Source organism: Schistocerca cancellata, unplaced genomic scaffold (assembly GCF_023864275.1).
Source record: "Schistocerca cancellata isolate TAMUIC-IGC-003103 unplaced genomic scaffold, iqSchCanc2.1 HiC_scaffold_530, whole genome shotgun sequence".
NCBI classification, from domain to species: Eukaryota; Metazoa; Arthropoda; class Insecta; order Orthoptera; family Acrididae; genus Schistocerca; species Schistocerca cancellata.
In genome coordinates, this window is record NW_026046544.1 from 1 (window position 1) to 26,988 (window position 26,988).

Sequence of the window (26,988 nt, forward strand, 5' to 3'; positions counted from 1 at the left end):
TGCCGCTGCTATTACGAGCGCGCGTGCCACGCGGTTAAAGAGCAGTGCGCTGGCTCTGGACGCCGTTTCCTAGTGTATTTTGTCACTTCTAGTCGGTTATGAGAAGCTGGCAAATTACTCACGGTCAGTGCTTATCGTCAGACACGAGGAGAAGCTTTGATTGTAATGGAGATTAGCACCGGGACAGCGCGAACGCAGTCCCGACTACCAAAAATTATGCGCCCGAGTTACTCGCATTTGGAGTAATCGCGGGGGTCAGCTCGACCGAAGTGCAATGGACAAGCCTCACCCCGGAGGAACCGCCTTCATGATCACGGTATCCTCTACGCCAGGTAAGTATGCTTCTCCTCGGCCACAGGCGAATATTTGTAATGCGTCGCGCTATCGTAGTGGAACGAGAACTCTTGACGTTGTCGCATTCGGCGAAGAGCATGGTGCCGTGAATGTACTTGCTTCCTTAGAAACGCGCTGTTGGCCGTCGAGTTAGCAGGCAGACACAATAACGGCCTTCTGCAGAAAGCGATGCATTTTTCGTGCGGAAGACATCGCGACTCGCGGCGCCGGCCGTTGCTGGGGTTAAGTTACTGCACCCTCCGGGAGATGGCGGGCCATGTCGGGGTTACCGCCTTCGAGCCACCCTCTCCGCCTGAAAGTCGCCCTCTTTCTCGGCCGGTGTCAAAAAAACGGCAAATGAGATTTGCTGAATGACTGTTTCTTCCAGCCACAGTGCAAGCCACAAAATCAATTATTGCTCTTACCTTTGCTCCCTCCGTGGGAGCCCTTAGTGCTAGGAAATACGGCAGCATTGTCAATCGCCCTTGTCTGTCGCTGAGCAACCGAAGGACCAGGCTCTGACTATCAGATGTTCTAAGGAAGCTGTATGCACTCGTGGGTGTTGTACACGAGGGACAAACATCACGTCAGCAGGCTCTTAAGGAAAGACAATAATGAGCAAAAACTGCAACTTACCCCATTGGACGCTGATGGAACAGAAGACACTTGAAGGTAAGGTAACACTTCTTCTTTCTGTTCATCTCGAGCACGATCTGGAAAGCTCGAACGAAATTTGTGTTCTCTTTAATTCAGAATGTGGAGATATTTCCTTCACGCATATGAAAGTGTATGAGAAAAATAATGCTTCATTATTTAAGCTAGATGGAAAAGTTTAGGGGAAGTATGTAATTAATTCGTTTAGGCTGCACCACTACTAGGTAGCACTGTGAAAACAATGCCATTGCCACCTAATGGCAACACAGCTTGCTGCAGATTAATTTTGCGGCATTTCATAAATGATTAATATCTTATGACTATGGTGACGCTATGAGTAGTTTTATATGTGCAAACATTTGAAACTGCTGCGGGCATTACATTTACCTCTCTCTGTCTCTTTGCTTGGACATGGAGTAAGTAAGGATAAATTAAATTGCTTGTTTTTGAAGTAGTGACAGTTTTGAAGTGTAAAGAAATGATATTAAACAATAAAGTGTGTGTGTTTTTTTTTTTTTTCCGAATGTAGTGATTCAACAACGAATTTATTTAATCCTACCTACCTCTGCAATTAGTGTACGTGAGAATTTCATTGGAATTGTTGCAATCGAAACCGAGCTTAATAATTTCTTGCGGCAGTTTTCAGTCCTCCTCGTGCTTTAATTGCTCATTTCCAAGCGTTATTTTAGGTTGCCTGCAAAGTTGTCAGATGAAACACAACCACTGCGACGAAAGGCCATTCCTTAGAGCAGGTAGACGCCAACTGCGGCGGGAAACTGTCGTGGCCAGGAAGATATTCACTGTGTGTGGAAGTTGAGTGAGGATCCGAAGCTGACTTGCCGGCACACGTTGCAGCATTCACTCGCCAACGGCAACGGGGTAAGAGAAGGGTACAAATACGCCGGTTCTCGTCCGATCACCGAGGTTGGGCTTGGATGGGTGGCCGTCTGGGAGCACAGGGCGCTGTTGGCTAGAATCTATATGTTTCTCGTTTTCGGTGCAGCTCGTCATGTTATTTCCTTCGATTCACGTCCCCACAAGCTCCTCAAGTGCCGCAAGTCTGCAAGTCTCGAGACGCTACGCTAGACGCTTGCTTCCGGCCCCTCATGTACCATGCCACAGGCGCCAAAGCGTTCGGCTGGCCGATGGCCCCTGTACGCCCGCTCGCGCCACAGCAGTTACTGTGCTTGCAGGGAATGCCGCGCCGTCGAATAACGTTTGGCGCGCAATCCGTTCATGGACAGAGAATGCTAAAAGGGGCCGTTCGACCGTTAATACGGAAATCATAGCCAAGTTAGATGGCCTGAGCCATCTCGCGGCTGCCGCTGCTATTACGAGCGCGCGTGCCACGCGGTTAAAGAGCAGTGCGCTGGCTCTGGACGCCGTTTCCTAGTGTATTTTGTCACTTCTAGTCGGTTATGAGAAGCTGGCAAATTACTCACGGTCAGTGCTTATCGTCAGACACGAGGAGAAGCTTTGATTGTAATGGAGATTAGCACCGGGACAGCGCGAACGCAGTCCCGACTACCAAAAATTATGCGCCCGAGTTACTCGCATTTGGAGTAATCGCGGGGGTCAGCTCGACCGAAGTGCAATGGACAAGCCTCACCCCGGAGGAACCGCCTTCATGATCACGGTATCCTCTACGCCAGGTAAGTATGCTTCTCCTCGGCCACAGGCGAATATTTGTAATGCGTCGCGCTATCGTAGTGGAACGAGAACTCTTGACGTTGTCGCATTCGGCGAAGAGCATGGTGCCGTGAATGTACTTGCTTCCTTAGAAACGCGCTGTTGGCCGTCGAGTTAGCAGGCAGACAGGCACAATAACGGCCTTCTGCAGAAAGCGATGCATTTTTCGTGCGGAAGACATCGCGACTCGCGGCGCCGGCCGTTGCTGGGGTTAAGTTACTGCACCCTCCGGGAGATGGCGGGCCATGTCGGGGTTACCGCCTTCGAGCCACCCTCTCCGCCTGAAAGTCGCCCTCTTTCTCGGCCGGTGTCAAAAAACGGCAAATGAGATTTGCTGAATGACTGTTTCTTCCAGCCACAGTGCAAGCCACAAAATCAATTATTGCTCTTACCTTTGCTCCCTCCGTGGGAGCCCTTAGTGCTAGGAAATACGGCAGCATTGTCAATCGCCCTTGTCTGTCGCTGAGCAACCGAAGGACCAGGCTCTGACTATCAGATGTTCTAAGGAAGCTGTATGCACTCGTGGGTGTTGTACACGAGGGACAAACATCACGTCAGCAGGCTCTTAAGGAAAGACAATAATGAGCAAAAACTGCAACTTACCCCATTGGACGCTGATGGAACAGAAGACACTTGAAGGTAAGGTAACACTTCTTCTTTCTGTTCATCTCGAGCACGATCTGGAAAGCTCGAACGAAATTTGTGTTCTCTTTAATTCAGAATGTGGAGATATTTCCTTCACGCATATGAAAGTGTATGAGAAAAATAATGCTTCATTATTTAAGCTAGATGGAAAAGTTTAGGGGAAGTAATTAATTCGTTTAGGCTGCACCACTACTAGGTAGCACTGTGAAAACAATGCCATTGCCACCTAATGGCAACACAGCTTGCTGCAGATTAATTTTGCGGCATTTCATAAATGATTAATATCTTATGACTATGGTGACGCTATGAGTAGTTTTATATGTGCAAACATTTGAAACTGCTGCGGGCATTACATTTACCTCTCTCTGTCTCTTTGCTTGGACATGGAGTAAGTAAGGATAAATTAAATTGCTTGTTTTTGAAGTAGTGACAGTTTTGAAGTGTAAAGAAATGATATTAAACAATAAAGTGTGTGTGTTTTTTTTTTTTTTCCGAATGTAGTGATTCAACAACGAATTTATTTAATCCTACCTACCTCTGCAATTAGTGTACGTGAGAATTTCATTGGAATTGTTGCAATCGAAACCGAGCTTAATAATTTCTTGCGGCAGTTTTCAGTCCTCCTCGTGCTTTAATTGCTCATTTCCAAGCGTTATTTTAGGTTGCCTGCAAAGTTGTCAGATGAAACACAACCACTGCGACGAAAGGCCATTCCTTAGAGCAGGTAGACGCCAACTGCGGCGGGAAACTGTCGTGGCCAGGAAGATATTCACTGTGTGTGGAAGTTGAGTGAGGATCCGAAGCTGACTTGCCGGCACACGTTGCAGCATTCACTCGCCAACGGCAACGGGGTAAGAGAAGGGTACAAATACGCCGGTTCTCGTCCGATCACCGAGGTTGGGCTTGGATGGGTGGCCGTCTGGGAGCACAGGGCGCTGTTGGCTAGAATCTATATGTTTCTCGTTTTCGGTGCAGCTCGTCATGTTATTTCCTTCGATTCACGTCCCCACAAGCTCCTCAAGTGCCGCAAGTCTGCAAGTCTCGAGACGCTACGCTAGACGCTTGCTTCCGGCCCCTCATGTACCATGCCACAGGCGCCAAAGCGTTCGGCTGGCCGATGGCCCCTGTACGCCCGCTCGCGCCACAGCAGTTACTGTGCTTGCAGGGAATGCCGCGCCGTCGAATAACGTTTGGCGCGCAATCCGTTCATGGACAGAGAATGCTAAAAGGGGCCGTTCGACCGTTAATACGGAAATCATAGCCAAGTTAGATGGCCTGAGCCATCTCGCGGCTGCCGCTGCTATTACGAGCGCGCGTGCCACGCGGTTAAAGAGCAGTGCGCTGGCTCTGGACGCCGTTTCCTAGTGTATTTTGTCACTTCTAGTCGGTTATGAGAAGCTGGCAAATTACTCACGGTCAGTGCTTATCGTCAGACACGAGGAGAAGCTTTGATTGTAATGGAGATTAGCACCGGGACAGCGCGAACGCAGTCCCGACTACCAAAAATTATGCGCCCGAGTTACTCGCATTTGGAGTAATCGCGGGGGTCAGCTCGACCGAAGTGCAATGGACAAGCCTCACCCCGGAGGAACCGCCTTCATGATCACGGTATCCTCTACGCCAGGTAAGTATGCTTCTCCTCGGCCACAGGCGAATATTTGTAATGCGTCGCGCTATCGTAGTGGAACGAGAACTCTTGACGTTGTCGCATTCGGCGAAGAGCATGGTGCCGTGAATGTACTTGCTTCCTTAGAAACGCGCTGTTGGCCGTCGAGTTAGCAGGCAGACAGGCACAATAACGGCCTTCTGCAGAAAGCGATGCATTTTTCGTGCGGAAGACATCGCGACTCGCGGCGCCGGCCGTTGCTGGGGTTAAGTTACTGCACCCTCCGGGAGATGGCGGGCCATGTCGGGGTTACCGCCTTCGAGCCACCCTCTCCGCCTGAAAGTCGCCCTCTTTCTCGGCCGGTGTCAAAAAACGGCAAATGAGATTTGCTGAATGACTGTTTCTTCCAGCCACAGTGCAAGCCACAAAATCAATTATTGCTCTTACCTTTGCTCCCTCCGTGGGAGCCCTTAGTGCTAGGAAATACGGCAGCATTGTCAATCGCCCTTGTCTGTCGCTGAGCAACCGAAGGACCAGGCTCTGACTATCAGATGTTCTAAGGAAGCTGTATGCACTCGTGGGTGTTGTACACGAGGGACAAACATCACGTCAGCAGGCTCTTAAGGAAAGACAATAATGAGCAAAAACTGCAACTTACCCCATTGGACGCTGATGGAACAGAAGACACTTGAAGGTAAGGTAACACTTCTTCTTTCTGTTCATCTCGAGCACGATCTGGAAAGCTCGAACGAAATTTGTGTTCTCTTTAATTCAGAATGTGGAGATATTTCCTTCACGCATATGAAAGTGTATGAGAAAAATAATGCTTCATTATTTAAGCTAGATGGAAAAGTTTAGGGGAAGTAATTAATTCGTTTAGGCTGCACCACTACTAGGTAGCACTGTGAAAACAATGCCATTGCCACCTAATGGCAACACAGCTTGCTGCAGATTAATTTTGCGGCATTTCATAAATGATTAATATCTTATGACTATGGTGACGCTATGAGTAGTTTTATATGTGCAAACATTTGAAACTGCTGCGGGCATTACATTTACCTCTCTCTGTCTCTTTGCTTGGACATGGAGTAAGTAAGGATAAATTAAATTGCTTGTTTTTGAAGTAGTGACAGTTTTGAAGTGTAAAGAAATGATATTAAACAATAAAGTGTGTGTGTTTTTTTTTTTTTTCCGAATGTAGTGATTCAACAACGAATTTATTTAATCCTACCTACCTCTGCAATTAGTGTACGTGAGAATTTCATTGGAATTGTTGCAATCGAAACCGAGCTTAATAATTTCTTGCGGCAGTTTTCAGTCCTCCTCGTGCTTTAATTGCTCATTTCCAAGCGTTATTTTAGGTTGCCTGCAAAGTTGTCAGATGAAACACAACCACTGCGACGAAAGGCCATTCCTTAGAGCAGGTAGACGCCAACTGCGGCGGGAAACTGTCGTGGCCAGGAAGATATTCACTGTGTGTGGAAGTTGAGTGAGGATCCGAAGCTGACTTGCCGGCACACGTTGCAGCATTCACTCGCCAACGGCAACGGGGTAAGAGAAGGGTACAAATACGCCGGTTCTCGTCCGATCACCGAGGTTGGGCTTGGATGGGTGGCCGTCTGGGAGCACAGGGCGCTGTTGGCTAGAATCTATATGTTTCTCGTTTTCGGTGCAGCTCGTCATGTTATTTCCTTCGATTCACGTCCCCACAAGCTCCTCAAGTGCCGCAAGTCTGCAAGTCTCGAGACGCTACGCTAGACGCTTGCTTCCGGCCCCTCATGTACCATGCCACAGGCGCCAAAGCGTTCGGCTGGCCGATGGCCCCTGTACGCCCGCTCGCGCCACAGCAGTTACTGTGCTTGCAGGGAATGCCGCGCCGTCGAATAACGTTTGGCGCGCAATCCGTTCATGGACAGAGAATGCTAAAAGGGGCCGTTCGACCGTTAATACGGAAATCATAGCCAAGTTAGATGGCCTGAGCCATCTCGCGGCTGCCGCTGCTATTACGAGCGCGCGTGCCACGCGGTTAAAGAGCAGTGCGCTGGCTCTGGACGCCGTTTCCTAGTGTATTTTGTCACTTCTAGTCGGTTATGAGAAGCTGGCAAATTACTCACGGTCAGTGCTTATCGTCAGACACGAGGAGAAGCTTTGATTGTAATGGAGATTAGCACCGGGACAGCGCGAACGCAGTCCCGACTACCAAAAATTATGCGCCCGAGTTACTCGCATTTGGAGTAATCGCGGGGGTCAGCTCGACCGAAGTGCAATGGACAAGCCTCACCCCGGAGGAACCGCCTTCATGATCACGGTATCCTCTACGCCAGGTAAGTATGCTTCTCCTCGGCCACAGGCGAATATTTGTAATGCGTCGCGCTATCGTAGTGGAACGAGAACTCTTGACGTTGTCGCATTCGGCGAAGAGCATGGTGCCGTGAATGTACTTGCTTCCTTAGAAACGCGCTGTTGGCCGTCGAGTTAGCAGGCAGACAGGCACAATAACGGCCTTCTGCAGAAAGCGATGCATTTTTCGTGCGGAAGACATCGCGACTCGCGGCGCCGGCCGTTGCTGGGGTTAAGTTACTGCACCCTCCGGGAGATGGCGGGCCATGTCGGGGTTACCGCCTTCGAGCCACCCTCTCCGCCTGAAAGTCGCCCTCTTTCTCGGCCGGTGTCAAAAAACGGCAAATGAGATTTGCTGAATGACTGTTTCTTCCAGCCACAGTGCAAGCCACAAAATCAATTATTGCTCTTACCTTTGCTCCCTCCGTGGGAGCCCTTAGTGCTAGGAAATACGGCAGCATTGTCAATCGCCCTTGTCTGTCGCTGAGCAACCGAAGGACCAGGCTCTGACTATCAGATGTTCTAAGGAAGCTGTATGCACTCGTGGGTGTTGTACACGAGGGACAAACATCACGTCAGCAGGCTCTTAAGGAAAGACAATAATGAGCAAAAACTGCAACTTACCCCATTGGACGCTGATGGAACAGAAGACACTTGAAGGTAAGGTAACACTTCTTCTTTCTGTTCATCTCGAGCACGATCTGGAAAGCTCGAACGAAATTTGTGTTCTCTTTAATTCAGAATGTGGAGATATTTCCTTCACGCATATGAAAGTGTATGAGAAAAATAATGCTTCATTATTTAAGCTAGATGGAAAAGTTTAGGGGAAGTAATTAATTCGTTTAGGCTGCACCACTACTAGGTAGCACTGTGAAAACAATGCCATTGCCACCTAATGGCAACACAGCTTGCTGCAGATTAATTTTGCGGCATTTCATAAATGATTAATATCTTATGACTATGGTGACGCTATAAGTAGTTTTATATGTGCAAACATTTGAAACTGCTGCGGGCATTACATTTACCTCTCTCTGTCTCTTTGCTTGGACATGGAGTAAGTAAGGATAAATTAAATTGCTTGTTTTTGAAGTAGTGACAGTTTTGAAGTGTAAAGAAATGATATTAAACAATAAAGTGTGTGTGTTTTTTTTTTTTTCCGAATGTAGTGATTCAACAACGAATTTATTTAATCCTACCTACCTCTGCAATTAGTGTACGTGAGAATTTCATTGGAATTGTTGCAATCGAAACCGAGCTTAATAATTTCTTGCGGCAGTTTTCAGTCCTCCTCGTGCTTTAATTGCTCATTTCCAAGCGTTATTTTAGGTTGCCTGCAAAGTTGTCAGATGAAACACAACCACTGCGACGAAAGGCCATTCCTTAGAGCAGGTAGACGCCAACTGCGGCGGGAAACTGTCGTGGCCAGGAAGATATTCACTGTGTGTGGAAGTTGAGTGAGGATCCGAAGCTGACTTGCCGGCACACGTTGCAGCATTCACTCGCCAACGGCAACGGGGTAAGAGAAGGGTACAAATACGCCGGTTCTCGTCCGATCACCGAGGTTGGGCTTGGATGGGTGGCCGTCTGGGAGCACAGGGCGCTGTTGGCTAGAATCTATATGTTTCTCGTTTTCGGTGCAGCTCGTCATGTTATTTCCTTCGATTCACGTCCCCACAAGCTCCTCAAGTGCCGCAAGTCTGCAAGTCTCGAGACGCTACGCTAGACGCTTGCTTCCGGCCCCTCATGTACCATGCCACAGGCGCCAAAGCGTTCGGCTGGCCGATGGCCCCTGTACGCCCGCTCGCGCCACAGCAGTTACTGTGCTTGCAGGGAATGCCGCGCCGTCGAATAACGTTTGGCGCGCAATCCGTTCATGGACAGAGAATGCTAAAAGGGGCCGTTCGACCGTTAATACGGAAATCATAGCCAAGTTAGATGGCCTGAGCCATCTCGCGGCTGCCGCTGCTATTACGAGCGCGCGTGCCACGCGGTTAAAGAGCAGTGCGCTGGCTCTGGACGCCGTTTCCTAGTGTATTTTGTCACTTCTAGTCGGTTATGAGAAGCTGGCAAATTACTCACGGTCAGTGCTTATCGTCAGACACGAGGAGAAGCTTTGATTGTAATGGAGATTAGCACCGGGACAGCGCGAACGCAGTCCCGACTACCAAAAATTATGCGCCCGAGTTACTCGCATTTGGAGTAATCGCGGGGGTCAGCTCGACCGAAGTGCAATGGACAAGCCTCACCCCGGAGGAACCGCCTTCATGATCACGGTATCCTCTACGCCAGGTAAGTATGCTTCTCCTCGGCCACAGGCGAATATTTGTAATGCGTCGCGCTATCGTAGTGGAACGAGAACTCTTGACGTTGTCGCATTCGGCGAAGAGCATGGTGCCGTGAATGTACTTGCTTCCTTAGAAACGCGCTGTTGGCCGTCGAGTTAGCAGGCAGACAGGCACAATAACGGCCTTCTGCAGAAAGCGATGCATTTTTCGTGCGGAAGACATCGCGACTCGCGGCGCCGGCCGTTGCTGGGGTTAAGTTACTGCACCCTCCGGGAGATGGCGGGCCATGTCGGGGTTACCGCCTTCGAGCCACCCTCTCCGCCTGAAAGTCGCCCTCTTTCTCGGCCGGTGTCAAAAAACGGCAAATGAGATTTGCTGAATGACTGTTTCTTCCAGCCACAGTGCAAGCCACAAAATCAATTATTGCTCTTACCTTTGCTCCCTCCGTGGGAGCCCTTAGTGCTAGGAAATACGGCAGCATTGTCAATCGCCCTTGTCTGTCGCTGAGCAACCGAAGGACCAGGCTCTGACTATCAGATGTTCTAAGGAAGCTGTATGCACTCGTGGGTGTTGTACACGAGGGACAAACATCACGTCAGCAGGCTCTTAAGGAAAGACAATAATGAGCAAAAACTGCAACTTACCCCATTGGACGCTGATGGAACAGAAGACACTTGAAGGTAAGGTAACACTTCTTCTTTCTGTTCATCTCGAGCACGATCTGGAAAGCTCGAACGAAATTTGTGTTCTCTTTAATTCAGAATGTGGAGATATTTCCTTCACGCATATGAAAGTGTATGAGAAAAATAATGCTTCATTATTTAAGCTAGATGGAAAAGTTTAGGGGAAGTAATTAATTCGTTTAGGCTGCACCACTACTAGGTAGCACTGTGAAAACAATGCCATTGCCACCTAATGGCAACACAGCTTGCTGCAGATTAATTTTGCGGCATTTCATAAATGATTAATATCTTATGACTATGGTGACGCTATGAGTAGTTTTATATGTGCAAACATTTGAAACTGCTGCGGGCATTACATTTACCTCTCTCTGTCTCTTTGCTTGGACATGGAGTAAGTAAGGATAAATTAAATTGCTTGTTTTTGAAGTAGTGACAGTTTTGAAGTGTAAAGAAATGATATTAAACAATAAAGTGTGTGTGTTTTTTTTTTTTTTCCGAATGTAGTGATTCAACAACGAATTTATTTAATCCTACCTACCTCTGCAATTAGTGTACGTGAGAATTTCATTGGAATTGTTGCAATCGAAACCGAGCTTAATAATTTCTTGCGGCAGTTTTCAGTCCTCCTCGTGCTTTAATTGCTCATTTCCAAGCGTTATTTTAGGTTGCCTGCAAAGTTGTCAGATGAAACACAACCACTGCGACGAAAGGCCATTCCTTAGAGCAGGTAGACGCCAACTGCGGCGGGAAACTGTCGTGGCCAGGAAGATATTCACTGTGTGTGGAAGTTGAGTGAGGATCCGAAGCTGACTTGCCGGCACACGTTGCAGCATTCACTCGCCAACGGCAACGGGGTAAGAGAAGGGTACAAATACGCCGGTTCTCGTCCGATCACCGAGGTTGGGCTTGGATGGGTGGCCGTCTGGGAGCACAGGGCGCTGTTGGCTAGAATCTATATGTTTCTCGTTTTCGGTGCAGCTCGTCATGTTATTTCCTTCGATTCACGTCCCCACAAGCTCCTCAAGTGCCGCAAGTCTGCAAGTCTCGAGACGCTACGCTAGACGCTTGCTTCCGGCCCCTCATGTACCATGCCACAGGCGCCAAAGCGTTCGGCTGGCCGATGGCCCCTGTACGCCCGCTCGCGCCACAGCAGTTACTGTGCTTGCAGGGAATGCCGCGCCGTCGAATAACGTTTGGCGCGCAATCCGTTCATGGACAGAGAATGCTAAAAGGGGCCGTTCGACCGTTAATACGGAAATCATAGCCAAGTTAGATGGCCTGAGCCATCTCGCGGCTGCCGCTGCTATTACGAGCGCGCGTGCCACGCGGTTAAAGAGCAGTGCGCTGGCTCTGGACGCCGTTTCCTAGTGTATTTTGTCACTTCTAGTCGGTTATGAGAAGCTGGCAAATTACTCACGGTCAGTGCTTATCGTCAGACACGAGGAGAAGCTTTGATTGTAATGGAGATTAGCACCGGGACAGCGCGAACGCAGTCCCGACTACCAAAAATTATGCGCCCGAGTTACTCGCATTTGGAGTAATCGCGGGGGTCAGCTCGACCGAAGTGCAATGGACAAGCCTCACCCCGGAGGAACCGCCTTCATGATCACGGTATCCTCTACGCCAGGTAAGTATGCTTCTCCTCGGCCACAGGCGAATATTTGTAATGCGTCGCGCTATCGTAGTGGAACGAGAACTCTTGACGTTGTCGCATTCGGCGAAGAGCATGGTGCCGTGAATGTACTTGCTTCCTTAGAAACGCGCTGTTGGCCGTCGAGTTAGCAGGCAGACAGGCACAATAACGGCCTTCTGCAGAAAGCGATGCATTTTTCGTGCGGAAGACATCGCGACTCGCGGCGCCGGCCGTTGCTGGGGTTAAGTTACTGCACCCTCCGGGAGATGGCGGGCCATGTCGGGGTTACCGCCTTCGAGCCACCCTCTCCGCCTGAAAGTCGCCCTCTTTCTCGGCCGGTGTCAAAAAACGGCAAATGAGATTTGCTGAATGACTGTTTCTTCCAGCCACAGTGCAAGCCACAAAATCAATTATTGCTCTTACCTTTGCTCCCTCCGTGGGAGCCCTTAGTGCTAGGAAATACGGCAGCATTGTCAATCGCCCTTGTCTGTCGCTGAGCAACCGAAGGACCAGGCTCTGACTATCAGATGTTCTAAGGAAGCTGTATGCACTCGTGGGTGTTGTACACGAGGGACAAACATCACGTCAGCAGGCTCTTAAGGAAAGACAATAATGAGCAAAAACTGCAACTTACCCCATTGGACGCTGATGGAACAGAAGACACTTGAAGGTAAGGTAACACTTCTTCTTTCTGTTCATCTCGAGCACGATCTGGAAAGCTCGAACGAAATTTGTGTTCTCTTTAATTCAGAATGTGGAGATATTTCCTTCACGCATATGAAAGTGTATGAGAAAAATAATGCTTCATTATTTAAGCTAGATGGAAAAGTTTAGGGGAAGTAATTAATTCGTTTAGGCTGCACCACTACTAGGTAGCACTGTGAAAACAATGCCATTGCCACCTAATGGCAACACAGCTTGCTGCAGATTAATTTTGCGGCATTTCATAAATGATTAATATCTTATGACTATGGTGACGCTATGAGTAGTTTTATATGTGCAAACATTTGAAACTGCTGCGGGCATTACATTTACCTCTCTCTGTCTCTTTGCTTGGACATGGAGTAAGTAAGGATAAATTAAATTGCTTGTTTTTGAAGTAGTGACAGTTTTGAAGTGTAAAGAAATGATATTAAACAATAAAGTGTGTGTGTTTTTTTTTTTTTTCCGAATGTAGTGATTCAACAACGAATTTATTTAATCCTACCTACCTCTGCAATTAGTGTACGTGAGAATTTCATTGGAATTGTTGCAATCGAAACCGAGCTTAATAATTTCTTGCGGCAGTTTTCAGTCCTCCTCGTGCTTTAATTGCTCATTTCCAAGCGTTATTTTAGGTTGCCTGCAAAGTTGTCAGATGAAACACAACCACTGCGACGAAAGGCCATTCCTTAGAGCAGGTAGACGCCAACTGCGGCGGGAAACTGTCGTGGCCAGGAAGATATTCACTGTGTGTGGAAGTTGAGTGAGGATCCGAAGCTGACTTGCCGGCACACGTTGCAGCATTCACTCGCCAACGGCAACGGGGTAAGAGAAGGGTACAAATACGCCGGTTCTCGTCCGATCACCGAGGTTGGGCTTGGATGGGTGGCCGTCTGGGAGCACAGGGCGCTGTTGGCTAGAATCTATATGTTTCTCGTTTTCGGTGCAGCTCGTCATGTTATTTCCTTCGATTCACGTCCCCACAAGCTCCTCAAGTGCCGCAAGTCTGCAAGTCTCGAGACGCTACGCTAGACGCTTGCTTCCGGCCCCTCATGTACCATGCCACAGGCGCCAAAGCGTTCGGCTGGCCGATGGCCCCTGTACGCCCGCTCGCGCCACAGCAGTTACTGTGCTTGCAGGGAATGCCGCGCCGTCGAATAACGTTTGGCGCGCAATCCGTTCATGGACAGAGAATGCTAAAAGGGGCCGTTCGACCGTTAATACGGAAATCATAGCCAAGTTAGATGGCCTGAGCCATCTCGCGGCTGCCGCTGCTATTACGAGCGCGCGTGCCACGCGGTTAAAGAGCAGTGCGCTGGCTCTGGACGCCGTTTCCTAGTGTATTTTGTCACTTCTAGTCGGTTATGAGAAGCTGGCAAATTACTCACGGTCAGTGCTTATCGTCAGACACGAGGAGAAGCTTTGATTGTAATGGAGATTAGCACCGGGACAGCGCGAACGCAGTCCCGACTACCAAAAATTATGCGCCCGAGTTACTCGCATTTGGAGTAATCGCGGGGGTCAGCTCGACCGAAGTGCAATGGACAAGCCTCACCCCGGAGGAACCGCCTTCATGATCACGGTATCCTCTACGCCAGGTAAGTATGCTTCTCCTCGGCCACAGGCGAATATTTGTAATGCGTCGCGCTATCGTAGTGGAACGAGAACTCTTGACGTTGTCGCATTCGGCGAAGAGCATGGTGCCGTGAATGTACTTGCTTCCTTAGAAACGCGCTGTTGGCCGTCGAGTTAGCAGGCAGACAGGCACAATAACGGCCTTCTGCAGAAAGCGATGCATTTTTCGTGCGGAAGACATCGCGACTCGCGGCGCCGGCCGTTGCTGGGGTTAAGTTACTGCACCCTCCGGGAGATGGCGGGCCATGTCGGGGTTACCGCCTTCGAGCCACCCTCTCCGCCTGAAAGTCGCCCTCTTTCTCGGCCGGTGTCAAAAAACGGCAAATGAGATTTGCTGAATGACTGTTTCTTCCAGCCACAGTGCAAGCCACAAAATCAATTATTGCTCTTACCTTTGCTCCCTCCGTGGGAGCCCTTAGTGCTAGGAAATACGGCAGCATTGTCAATCGCCCTTGTCTGTCGCTGAGCAACCGAAGGACCAGGCTCTGACTATCAGATGTTCTAAGGAAGCTGTATGCACTCGTGGGTGTTGTACACGAGGGACAAACATCACGTCAGCAGGCTCTTAAGGAAAGACAATAATGAGCAAAAACTGCAACTTACCCCATTGGACGCTGATGGAACAGAAGACACTTGAAGGTAAGGTAACACTTCTTCTTTCTGTTCATCTCGAGCACGATCTGGAAAGCTCGAACGAAATTTGTGTTCTCTTTAATTCAGAATGTGGAGATATTTCCTTCACGCATATGAAAGTGTATGAGAAAAATAATGCTTCATTATTTAAGCTAGATGGAAAAGTTTAGGGGAAGTAATTAATTCGTTTAGGCTGCACCACTACTAGGTAGCACTGTGAAAACAATGCCATTGCCACCTAATGGCAACACAGCTTGCTGCAGATTAATTTTGCGGCATTTCATAAATGATTAATATCTTATGACTATGGTGACGCTATGAGTAGTTTTATATGTGCAAACATTTGAAACTGCTGCGGGCATTACATTTACCTCTCTCTGTCTCTTTGCTTGGACATGGAGTAAGTAAGGATAAATTAAATTGCTTGTTTTTGAAGTAGTGACAGTTTTGAAGTGTAAAGAAATGATATTAAACAATAAAGTGTGTGTGTTTTTTTTTTTTTTCCGAATGTAGTGATTCAACAACGAATTTATTTAATCCTACCTACCTCTGCAATTAGTGTACGTGAGAATTTCATTGGAATTGTTGCAATCGAAACCGAGCTTAATAATTTCTTGCGGCAGTTTTCAGTCCTCCTCGTGCTTTAATTGCTCATTTCCAAGCGTTATTTTAGGTTGCCTGCAAAGTTGTCAGATGAAACACAACCACTGCGACGAAAGGCCATTCCTTAGAGCAGGTAGACGCCAACTGCGGCGGGAAACTGTCGTGGCCAGGAAGATATTCACTGTGTGTGGAAGTTGAGTGAGGATCCGAAGCTGACTTGCCGGCACACGTTGCAGCATTCACTCGCCAACGGCAACGGGGTAAGAGAAGGGTACAAATACGCCGGTTCTCGTCCGATCACCGAGGTTGGGCTTGGATGGGTGGCCGTCTGGGAGCACAGGGCGCTGTTGGCTAGAATCTATATGTTTCTCGTTTTCGGTGCAGCTCGTCATGTTATTTCCTTCGATTCACGTCCCCACAAGCTCCTCAAGTGCCGCAAGTCTGCAAGTCTCGAGACGCTACGCTAGACGCTTGCTTCCGGCCCCTCATGTACCATGCCACAGGCGCCAAAGCGTTCGGCTGGCCGATGGCCCCTGTACGCCCGCTCGCGCCACAGCAGTTACTGTGCTTGCAGGGAATGCCGCGCCGTCGAATAACGTTTGGCGCGCAATCCGTTCATGGACAGAGAATGCTAAAAGGGGCCGTTCGACCGTTAATACGGAAATCATAGCCAAGTTAGATGGCCTGAGCCATCTCGCGGCTGCCGCTGCTATTACGAGCGCGCGTGCCACGCGGTTAAAGAGCAGTGCGCTGGCTCTGGACGCCGTTTCCTAGTGTATTTTGTCACTTCTAGTCGGTTATGAGAAGCTGGCAAATTACTCACGGTCAGTGCTTATCGTCAGACACGAGGAGAAGCTTTGATTGTAATGGAGATTAGCACCGGGACAGCGCGAACGCAGTCCCGACTACCAAAAATTATGCGCCCGAGTTACTCGCATTTGGAGTAATCGCGGGGGTCAGCTCGACCGAAGTGCAATGGACAAGCCTCACCCCGGAGGAACCGCCTTCATGATCACGGTATCCTCTACGCCAGGTAAGTATGCTTCTCCTCGGCCACAGGCGAATATTTGTAATGCGTCGCGCTATCGTAGTGGAACGAGAACTCTTGACGTTGTCGCATTCGGCGAAGAGCATGGTGCCGTGAATGTACTTGCTTCCTTAGAAACGCGCTGTTGGCCGTCGAGTTAGCAGGCAGACAGGCACAATAACGGCCTTCTGCAGAAAGCGATGCATTTTTCGTGCGGAAGACATCGCGACTCGCGGCGCCGGCCGTTGCTGGGGTTAAGTTACTGCACCCTCCGGGAGATGGCGGGCCATGTCGGGGTTACCGCCTTCGAGCCACCCTCTCCGCCTGAAAGTCGCCCTCTTTCTCGGCCGGTGTCAAAAAACGGCAAATGAGATTTGCTGAATGACTGTTTCTTCCAGCCACAGTGCAAGCCACAAAATCAATTATTGCTCTTACCTTTGCTCCCTCCGTGGGAGCCCTTAGTGCTAGGAAATACGGCAGCATTGTCAATCGCCCTTGTCTGTCGCTGAGCAACCGAAGGACCAGGCTCTGACTATCAGATGTTCTAAGGAAGCTGTATGCACTCGTGGGTGTTGTACACGAGGGACAAACATCACGTCAGCAGGCTCTTAAGGAAAGACAATAATGAGCAAAAACTGCAACTTACCCCATTGGACGCTGATGGAACAGAAGACACTTGAAGGTAAGGTAACACTTCTTCTTTCTGTTCATCTCGAGCACGATCTGGAAAGCTCGAACGAAATTTGTGTTCTCTTTAATTCAGAATGTGGAGATATTTCCTTCACGCATATGAAAGTGTATGAGAAAAATAATGCTTCATTATTTAAGCTAGATGGAAAAGTTTAGGGGAAGTAATTAATTCGTTTAGGCTGCACCACTACTAGGTAGCACTGTGAAAACAATGCCATTGCCACCTAATGGCAACACAGCTTGCTGCAGATTAATTTTGCGGCATTTCATAAATGATTAATATCTTATGACTATGGTGACGCTATGAGTAGTTTTATATGTGCAAACATTTGAAACTGCTGCGGGCATTACATTTACCTCTCTCTGTCTCTTTGCTTGGACATGGAGTAAGTAAGGATAAATTAAATTGCTTGTTTTTGAAGTAGTGACAGTTTTGAAGTGTAAAGAAATGATATTAAACAATAAAGTGTGTGTGTTTTTTTTTTTTTTCCGAATGTAGTGATTCAACAACGAATTTATTTAATCCTACCTACCTCTGCAATTAGTGTACGTGAGAATTTCATTGGAATTGTTGCAATCGAAACCGAGCTTAATAATTTCTTGCGGCAGTTTTCAGTCCTCCTCGTGCTTTAATTGCTCATTTCCAAGCGTTATTTTAGGTTGCCTGCAAAGTTGTCAGATGAAACACAACCACTGCGACGAAAGGCCATTCCTTAGAGCAGGTAGACGCCAACTGCGGCGGGAAACTGTCGTGGCCAGGAAGATATTCACTGTGTGTGGAAGTTGAGTGAGGATCCGAAGCTGACTTGCCGGCACACGTTGCAGCATTCACTCGCCAACGGCAACGGGGTAAGAGAAGGGTACAAATACGCCGGTTCTCGTCCGATCACCGAGGTTGGGCTTGGATGGGTGGCCGTCTGGGAGCACAGGGCGCTGTTGGCTAGAATCTATATGTTTCTCGTTTTCGGTGCAGCTCGTCATGTTATTTCCTTCGATTCACGTCCCCACAAGCTCCTCAAGTGCCGCAAGTCTGCAAGTCTCGAGACGCTACGCTAGACGCTTGCTTCCGGCCCCTCATGTACCATGCCACAGGCGCCAAAGCGTTCGGCTGGCCGATGGCCCCTGTACGCCCGCTCGCGCCACAGCAGTTACTGTGCTTGCAGGGAATGCCGCGCCGTCGAATAACGTTTGGCGCGCAATCCGTTCATGGACAGAGAATGCTAAAAGGGGCCGTTCGACCGTTAATACGGAAATCATAGCCAAGTTAGATGGCCTGAGCCATCTCGCGGCTGCCGCTGCTATTACGAGCGCGCGTGCCACGCGGTTAAAGAGCAGTGCGCTGGCTCTGGACGCCGTTTCCTAGTGTATTTTGTCACTTCTAGTCGGTTATGAGAAGCTGGCAAATTACTCACGGTCAGTGCTTATCGTCAGACACGAGGAGAAGCTTTGATTGTAATGGAGATTAGCACCGGGACAGCGCGAACGCAGTCCCGACTACCAAAAATTATGCGCCCGAGTTACTCGCATTTGGAGTAATCGCGGGGGTCAGCTCGACCGAAGTGCAATGGACAAGCCTCACCCCGGAGGAACCGCCTTCATGATCACGGTATCCTCTACGCCAGGTAAGTATGCTTCTCCTCGGCCACAGGCGAATATTTGTAATGCGTCGCGCTATCGTAGTGGAACGAGAACTCTTGACGTTGTCGCATTCGGCGAAGAGCATGGTGCCGTGAATGTACTTGCTTCCTTAGAAACGCGCTGTTGGCCGTCGAGTTAGCAGGCAGACAGGCACAATAACGGCCTTCTGCAGAAAGCGATGCATTTTTCGTGCGGAAGACATCGCGACTCGCGGCGCCGGCCGTTGCTGGGGTTAAGTTACTGCACCCTCCGGGAGATGGCGGGCCATGTCGGGGTTACCGCCTTCGAGCCACCCTCTCCGCCTGAAAGTCGCCCTCTTTCTCGGCCGGTGTCAAAAAACGGCAAATGAGATTTGCTGAATGACTGTTTCTTCCAGCCACAGTGCAAGCCACAAAATCAATTATTGCTCTTACCTTTGCTCCCTCCGTGGGAGCCCTTAGTGCTAGGAAATACGGCAGCATTGTCAATCGCCCTTGTCTGTCGCTGAGCAACCGAAGGACCAGGCTCTGACTATCAGATGTTCTAAGGAAGCTGTATGCACTCGTGGGTGTTGTACACGAGGGACAAACATCACGTCAGCAGGCTCTTAAGGAAAGACAATAATGAGCAAAAACTGCAACTTACCCCATTGGACGCTGATGGAACAGAAGACACTTGAAGGTAAGGTAACACTTCTTCTTTCTGTTCATCTCGAGCACGATCTGGAAAGCTCGAACGAAATTTGTGTTCTCTTTAATTCAGAATGTGGAGATATTTCCTTCACGCATATGAAAGTGTATGAGAAAAATAATGCTTCATTATTTAAGCTAGATGGAAAAGTTTAGGGGAAGTAATTAATTCGTTTAGGCTGCACCACTACTAGGTAGCACTGTGAAAACAATGCCATTGCCACCTAATGGCAACACAGCTTGCTGCAGATTAATTTTGCGGCATTTCATAAATGATTAATATCTTATGACTATGGTGACGCTATGAGTAGTTTTATATGTGCAAACATTTGAAACTGCTGCGGGCATTACATTTACCTCTCTCTGTCTCTTTGCTTGGACATGGAGTAAGTAAGGATAAATTAAATTGCTTGTTTTTGAAGTAGTGACAGTTTTGAAGTGTAAAGAAATGATATTAAACAATAAAGTGTGTGTGTTTTTTTTTTTTTTTCCGAATGTAGTGATTCAACAACGAATTTATTTAATCCTACCTACCTCTGCAATTAGTGTACGTGAGAATTTCATTGGAATTGTTGCAATCGAAACCGAGCTTAATAATTTCTTGCGGCAGTTTTCAGTCCTCCTCGTGCTTTAATTGCTCATTTCCAAGCGTTATTTTAGGTTGCCTGCAAAGTTGTCAGATGAAACACAACCACTGCGACGAAAGGCCATTCCTTAGAGCAGGTAGACGCCAACTGCGGCGGGAAACTGTCGTGGCCAGGAAGATATTCACTGTGTGTGGAAGTTGAGTGAGGATATCCGAAGCTGACTTGCCGGCACACGTTGCAGCATTCACTCGCCAACGGCAACGGGGTAAGAGAAGGGTACAAATACGCCGGTTCTCGTCCGATCACCGAGGTTGGGCTTGGATGGGTGGCCGTCTGGGAGCACAGGGCGCTGTTGGCTAGAATCTATATGTTTCTCGTTTTCGGTGCAGCTCGTCATGTTATTTCCTTCGATTCACGTCCCCACAAGCTCCTCAAGTGCCGCAAGTCTGCAAGTCTCGAGACGCTACGCTAGACGCTTGCTTCCGGCCCCTCATGTACCATGCCACAGGCGCCAAAGCGTTCGGCTGGCCGATGGCCCCTGTACGCCCGCTCGCGCCACAGCAGTTACTGTGCTTGCAGGGAATGCCGCGCCGTCGAATAACGTTTGGCGCGCAATCCGTTCATGGACAGAGAATGCTAAAAGGGGCCGTTCGACCGTTAATACGGAAATCATAGCCAAGTTAGATGGCCTGAGCCATCTCGCGGCTGCCGCTGCTATTACGAGCGCGCGTGCCACGCGGTTAAAGAGCAGTGCGCTGGCTCTGGACGCCGTTTCCTAGTGTATTTTGTCACTTCTAGTCGGTTATGAGAAGCTGGCAAATTACTCACGGTCAGTGCTTATCGTCAGACACGAGGAGAAGCTTTGATTGTAATGGAGATTAGCACCGGGACAGCGCGAACGCAGTCCCGACTACCAAAAATTATGCGCCCGAGTTACTCGCATTTGGAGTAATCGCGGGGGTCAGCTCGACCGAAGTGCAATGGACAAGCCTCACCCCGGAGGAACCGCCTTCATGATCACGGTATCCTCTACGCCAGGTAAGTATGCTTCTCCTCGGCCACAGGCGAATATTTGTAATGCGTCGCGCTATCGTAGTGGAACGAGAACTCTTGACGTTGTCGCATTCGGCGAAGAGCATGGTGCCGTGAATGTACTTGCTTCCTTAGAAACGCGCTGTTGGCCGTCGAGTTAGCAGGCAGACAGGCACAATAACGGCCTTCTGCAGAAAGCGATGCATTTTTCGTGCGGAAGACATCGCGACTCGCGGCGCCGGCCGTTGCTGGGGTTAAGTTACTGCACCCTCCGGGAGATGGCGGGCCATGTCGGGGTTACCGCCTTCGAGCCACCCTCTCCGCCTGAAAGTCGCCCTCTTTCTCGGCCGGTGTCAAAAAACGGCAAATGAGATTTGCTGAATGACTGTTTCTTCCAGCCACAGTGCAAGCCACAAAATCAATTATTGCTCTTACCTTTGCTCCCTCCGTGGGAGCCCTTAGTGCTAGGAAATACGGCAGCATTGTCAATCGCCCTTGTCTGTCGCTGAGCAACCGAAGGACCAGGCTCTGACTATCAGATGTTCTAAGGAAGCTGTATGCACTCGTGGGTGTTGTACACGAGGGACAAACATCACGTCAGCAGGCTCTTAAGGAAAGACAATAATGAGCAAAAACTGCAACTTACCCCATTGGACGCTGATGGAACAGAAGACACTTGAAGGTAAGGTAACACTTCTTCTTTCTGTTCATCTCGAGCACGATCTGGAAAGCTCGAACGAAATTTGTGTTCTCTTTAATTCAGAATGTGGAGATATTTCCTTCACGCATATGAAAGTGTATGAGAAAAATAATGCTTCATTATTTAAGCTAGATGGAAAAGTTTAGGGAGAAGTAATTAATTCGTTTAGGCTGCACCACTACTAGGTAGCACTGTGAAAACAATGCCATTGCCACCTAATGGCAACACAGCTTGCTGCAGATTAATTTTGCGGCATTTCATAAATGATTAATATCTTATGACTATGGTGACGCTATGAGTAGTTTTATATGTGCAAACATTTGAAACTGCTGCGGGCATTACATTTACCTCTCTCTGTCTCTTTGCTTGGACATGGAGTAAGTAAGGATAAATTAAATTGCTTGTTTTTGAAGTAGTGACAGTTTTGAAGTGTAAAGAAATGATATTAAACAATAAAGTGTGTGTGTTTTTTTTTTTTTTCCGAATGTAGTGATTCAACAACGAATTTATTTAATCCTACCTACCTCTGCAATTAGTTGTACGTGAGAATTTCATTGGAATTGTTGCAATCGAAACCGAGCTTAATAATTTCTTGCGGCAGTTTTCAGTCCTCCTCGTGCTTTAATTGCTCATTTCCAAGCGTTATTTTAGGTTGCCTGCAAAGTTGTCAGATGAAACACAACCACTGCGACGAAAGGCCATTCCTTAGAGCAGGTAGACGCCAACTGCGGCGGGAAACTGTCGTGGCCAGGAAGATATTCACTGTGTGTGGAAGTTGAGTGAGGATCCGAAGCTGACTTGCCGGCACACGTTGCAGCATTCACTCGCCAACGGCAACGGGGTAAGAGAAGGGTACAAATACGCCGGTTCTCGTCCGATCACCGAGGTTGGGCTTGGATGGGTGGCCGTCTGGGAGCACAGGGCGCTGTTGGCTAGAATCTATATGTTTCTCGTTTTCGGTGCAGCTCGTCATGTTATTTCCTTCGATTCACGTCCCCACAAGCTCCTCAAGTGCCGCAAGTCTGCAAGTCTCGAGACGCTACGCTAGACGCTTGCTTCCGGCCCCTCATGTACCATGCCACAGGCGCCAAAGCGTTCGGCTGGCCGATGGCCCCTGTACGCCCGCTCGCGCCACAGCAGTTACTGTGCTTGCAGGGAATGCCGCGCCGTCGAATAACGTTTGGCGCGCAATCCGTTCATGGACAGAGAATGCTAAAAGGGGCCGTTCGACCGTTAATACGGAAATCATAGCCAAGTTAGATGGCCTGAGCCATCTCGCGGCTGCCGCTGCTATTACGAGCGCGCGTGCCACGCGGTTAAAGAGCAGTGCGCTGGCTCTGGACGCCGTTTCCTAGTGTATTTTGTCACTTCTAGTCGGTTATGAGAAGCTGGCAAATTACTCACGGTCAGTGCTTATCGTCAGACACGAGGAGAAGCTTTGATTGTAATGGAGATTAGCACCGGGACAGCGCGAACGCAGTCCCGACTACCAAAAATTATGCGCCCGAGTTACTCGCATTTGGAGTAATCGCGGGGGTCAGCTCGACCGAAGTGCAATGGACAAGCCTCACCCCGGAGGAACCGCCTTCATGATCACGGTATCCTCTACGCCAGGTAAGTATGCTTCTCCTCGGCCACAGGCGAATATTTGTAATGCGTCGCGCTATCGTAGTGGAACGAGAACTCTTGACGTTGTCGCATTCGGCGAAGAGCATGGTGCCGTGAATGTACTTGCTTCCTTAGAAACGCGCTGTTGGCCGTCGAGTTAGCAGGCAGACAGGCACAATAACGGCCTTCTGCAGAAAGCGATGCATTTTTCGTGCGGAAGACATCGCGACTCGCGGCGCCGGCCGTTGCTGGGGTTAAGTTACTGCACCCTCCGGGAGATGGCGGGCCATGTCGGGGTTACCGCCTTCGAGCCACCCTCTCCGCCTGAAAGTCGCCCTCTTTCTCGGCCGGTGTCAAAAAACGGCAAATGAGATTTGCTGAATGACTGTTTCTTCCAGCCACAGTGCAAGCCACAAAATCAATTATTGCTCTTACCTTTGCTCCCTCCGTGGGAGCCCTTAGTGCTAGGAAATACGGCAGCATTGTCAATCGCCCTTGTCTGTCGCTGAGCAACCGAAGGACCAGGCTCTGACTATCAGATGTTCTAAGGAAGCTGTATGCACTCGTGGGTGTTGTACACGAGGGACAAACATCACGTCAGCAGGCTCTTAAGGAAAGACAATAATGAGCAAAAACTGCAACTTACCCCATTGGACGCTGATGGAACAGAAGACACTTGAAGGTAAGGTAACACTTCTTCTTTCTGTTCATCTCGAGCACGATCTGGAAAGCTCGAACGAAATTTGTGTTCTCTTTAATTCAGAATGTGGAGATATTTCCTTCACGCATATGAAAGTGTATGAGAAAAATAATGCTTCATTATTTAAGCTAGATGGAAAAGTTTAGGGGAAGTAATTAATTCGTTTAGGCTGCACCACTACTAGGTAGCACTGTGAAAACAATGCCATTGCCACCTAATGGCAACACAGCTTGCTGCAGATTAATTTTGCGGCATTTCATAAATGATTAATATCTTATGACTATGGTGACGCTATGAGTAGTTTTATATGTGCAAACATTTGAAACTGCTGCGGGCATTACATTTACCTCTCTCTGTCTCTTTGCTTGGACATGGAGTAAGTAAGGATAAATTAAATTGCTTGTTTTTGAAGTAGTGACAGTTTTGAAGTGTAAAGAAATGATATTAAACAATAAAGTGTGTGTGTTTTTTTTTTTTTTCCGAATGTAGTGATTCAACAACGAATTTATTTAATCCTACCTACCTCTGCAATTAGTGTACGTGAGAATTTCATTGGAATTGTTGCAATCGAAACCGAGCTTAATAATTTCTTGCGGCAGTTTTCAGTCCTCCTCGTGCTTTAATTGCTCATTTCCAAGCGTTATTTTAGGTTGCCTGCAAAGTTGTCAGATGAAACACAACCACTGCGACGAAAGGCCATTCCTTAGAGCAGGTAGACGCCAACTGCGGCGGGAAACTGTCGTGGCCAGGAAGATATTCACTGTGTGTGGAAGTTGAGTGAGGATCCGAAGCTGACTTGCCGGCACACGTTGCAGCATTCACTCGCCAACGGCAACGGGGTAAGAGAAGGGTACAAATACGCCGGTTCTCGTCCGATCACCGAGGTTGGGCTTGGATGGGTGGCCGTCTGGGAGCACAGGGCGCTGTTGGCTAGAATCTATATGTTTCTCGTTTTCGGTGCAGCTCGTCATGTTATTTCCTTCGATTCACGTCCCCACAAGCTCCTCAAGTGCCGCAAGTCTGCAAGTCTCGAGACGCTACGCTAGACGCTTGCTTCCGGCCCCTCATGTACCATGCCACAGGCGCCAAAGCGTTCGGCTGGCCGATGGCCCCTGTACGCCCGCTCGCGCCACAGCAGTTACTGTGCTTGCAGGGAATGCCGCGCCGTCGAATAACGTTTGGCGCGCAATCCGTTCATGGACAGAGAATGCTAAAAGGGGCCGTTCGACCGTTAATACGGAAATCATAGCCAAGTTAGATGGCCTGAGCCATCTCGCGGCTGCCGCTGCTATTACGAGCGCGCGTGCCACGCGGTTAAAGAGCAGTGCGCTGGCTCTGGACGCCGTTTCCTAGTGTATTTTGTCACTTCTAGTCGGTTATGAGAAGCTGGCAAATTACTCACGGTCAGTGCTTATCGTCAGACACGAGGAGAAGCTTTGATTGTAATGGAGATTAGCACCGGGACAGCGCGAACGCAGTCCCGACTACCAAAAATTATGCGCCCGAGTTACTCGCATTTGGAGTAATCGCGGGGGTCAGCTCGACCGAAGTGCAATGGACAAGCCTCACCCCGGAGGAACCGCCTTCATGATCACGGTATCCTCTACGCCAGGTAAGTATGCTTCTCCTCGGCCACAGGCGAATATTTGTAATGCGTCGCGCTATCGTAGTGGAACGAGAACTCTTGACGTTGTCGCATTCGGCGAAGAGCATGGTGCCGTGAATGTACTTGCTTCCTTAGAAACGCGCTGTTGGCCGTCGAGTTAGCAGGCAGACAGGCACAATAACGGCCTTCTGCAGAAAGCGATGCATTTTTCGTGCGGAAGACATCGCGACTCGCGGCGCCGGCCGTTGCTGGGGTTAAGTTACTGCACCCTCCGGGAGATGGCGGGCCATGTCGGGGTTACCGCCTTCGAGCCACCCTCTCCGCCTGAAAGTCGCCCTCTTTCTCGGCCGGTGTCAAAAAACGGCAAATGAGATTTGCTGAATGACTGTTTCTTCCAGCCACAGTGCAAGCCACAAAATCAATTATTGCTCTTACCTTTGCTCCCTCCGTGGGAGCCCTTAGTGCTAGGAAATACGGCAGCATTGTCAATCGCCCTTGTCTGTCGCTGAGCAACCGAAGGACCAGGCTCTGACTATCAGATGTTCTAAGGAAGCTGTATGCACTCGTGGGTGTTGTACACGAGGGACAAACATCACGTCAGCAGGCTCTTAAGGAAAGACAATAATGAGCAAAAACTGCAACTTACCCCATTGGACGCTGATGGAACAGAAGACACTTGAAGGTAAGGTAACACTTCTTCTTTCTGTTCATCTCGAGCACGATCTGGAAAGCTCGAACGAAATTTGTGTTCTCTTTAATTCAGAATGTGGAGATATTTCCTTCACGCATATGAAAGTGTATGAGAAAAATAATGCTTCATTATTTAAGCTAGATGGAAAAGTTTAGGGAAGTAATTAATTCGTTTAGGCTGCACCACTACTAGGTAGCACTGTGAAAACAATGCCATTGCCACCTAATGGCAACACAGCTTGCTGCAGATTAATTTTGCGGCATTTCATAAATGATTAATATCTTATGACTATGGTGACGCTATGAGTAGTTTTATATGTGCAAACATTTGAAACTGCTGCGGGCATTACATTTACCTCTCTCTGTCTCTTTGCTTGGACATGGAGTAAGTAAGGATAAATTAAATTGCTTGTTTTTGAAGTAGTGACAGTTTTGAAGTGTAAAGAAATGATATTAAACAATAAAGTGTGTGTGTTTTTTTTTTTTTTCCGAATGTAGTGATTCAACAACGAATTTATTTAATCCTACCTACCTCTGCAATTAGTGTACGTGAGAATTTCATTGGAATTGTTGCAATCGAAACCGAGCTTAATAATTTCTT

At 48.7% G+C, this 26,988-nt stretch overlaps 12 non-coding genes across 12 annotated transcripts; all 12 read right to left on the reverse strand.

Annotated features, from left to right (window-relative positions):
• Positions 1–177: 177 nt before the first annotated feature.
• LOC126129278 (U1 spliceosomal RNA) lies at positions 178–340 on the reverse strand. Its single transcript, XR_007527239.1, has one exon. It is a non-coding gene; the product is annotated as a U1 spliceosomal RNA (small nuclear RNA).
• Positions 341–2,484: 2,144 nt separating this feature from the next.
• Positions 2,485–2,647, reverse strand: LOC126129291 (U1 spliceosomal RNA). The gene has a single exon (XR_007527250.1). It is a non-coding gene; the product is annotated as a U1 spliceosomal RNA (small nuclear RNA).
• A 2,143-nt stretch (positions 2,648–4,790) lies between these two features.
• Positions 4,791–4,953, reverse strand: LOC126129292 (U1 spliceosomal RNA). Its single transcript, XR_007527251.1, has one exon. It is a non-coding gene; the product is annotated as a U1 spliceosomal RNA (small nuclear RNA).
• A 2,143-nt stretch (positions 4,954–7,096) lies between these two features.
• On the reverse strand, positions 7,097–7,259 carry LOC126129293 (U1 spliceosomal RNA). Its single transcript, XR_007527252.1, has one exon. It is a non-coding gene; the product is annotated as a U1 spliceosomal RNA (small nuclear RNA).
• Positions 7,260–9,401: 2,142 nt separating this feature from the next.
• Positions 9,402–9,564, reverse strand: LOC126129294 (U1 spliceosomal RNA). Its single transcript, XR_007527253.1, has one exon. It is a non-coding gene; the product is annotated as a U1 spliceosomal RNA (small nuclear RNA).
• Positions 9,565–11,707: 2,143 nt separating this feature from the next.
• On the reverse strand, positions 11,708–11,870 carry LOC126129279 (U1 spliceosomal RNA). The gene has a single exon (XR_007527240.1). It is a non-coding gene; the product is annotated as a U1 spliceosomal RNA (small nuclear RNA).
• Positions 11,871–14,013: 2,143 nt separating this feature from the next.
• LOC126129280 (U1 spliceosomal RNA) lies at positions 14,014–14,176 on the reverse strand. Its single transcript, XR_007527241.1, has one exon. It is a non-coding gene; the product is annotated as a U1 spliceosomal RNA (small nuclear RNA).
• A 2,143-nt stretch (positions 14,177–16,319) lies between these two features.
• LOC126129281 (U1 spliceosomal RNA) lies at positions 16,320–16,482 on the reverse strand. The gene has a single exon (XR_007527242.1). It is a non-coding gene; the product is annotated as a U1 spliceosomal RNA (small nuclear RNA).
• A 2,143-nt stretch (positions 16,483–18,625) lies between these two features.
• On the reverse strand, positions 18,626–18,788 carry LOC126129282 (U1 spliceosomal RNA). The gene has a single exon (XR_007527243.1). It is a non-coding gene; the product is annotated as a U1 spliceosomal RNA (small nuclear RNA).
• Positions 18,789–20,934: 2,146 nt separating this feature from the next.
• LOC126129283 (U1 spliceosomal RNA) lies at positions 20,935–21,097 on the reverse strand. Its single transcript, XR_007527244.1, has one exon. It is a non-coding gene; the product is annotated as a U1 spliceosomal RNA (small nuclear RNA).
• Positions 21,098–23,242: 2,145 nt separating this feature from the next.
• LOC126129284 (U1 spliceosomal RNA) lies at positions 23,243–23,405 on the reverse strand. Its single transcript, XR_007527245.1, has one exon. It is a non-coding gene; the product is annotated as a U1 spliceosomal RNA (small nuclear RNA).
• A 2,143-nt stretch (positions 23,406–25,548) lies between these two features.
• Positions 25,549–25,711, reverse strand: LOC126129285 (U1 spliceosomal RNA). The gene has a single exon (XR_007527246.1). It is a non-coding gene; the product is annotated as a U1 spliceosomal RNA (small nuclear RNA).
• Between the last annotated feature and the right edge of the window lie 1,277 nt (positions 25,712–26,988).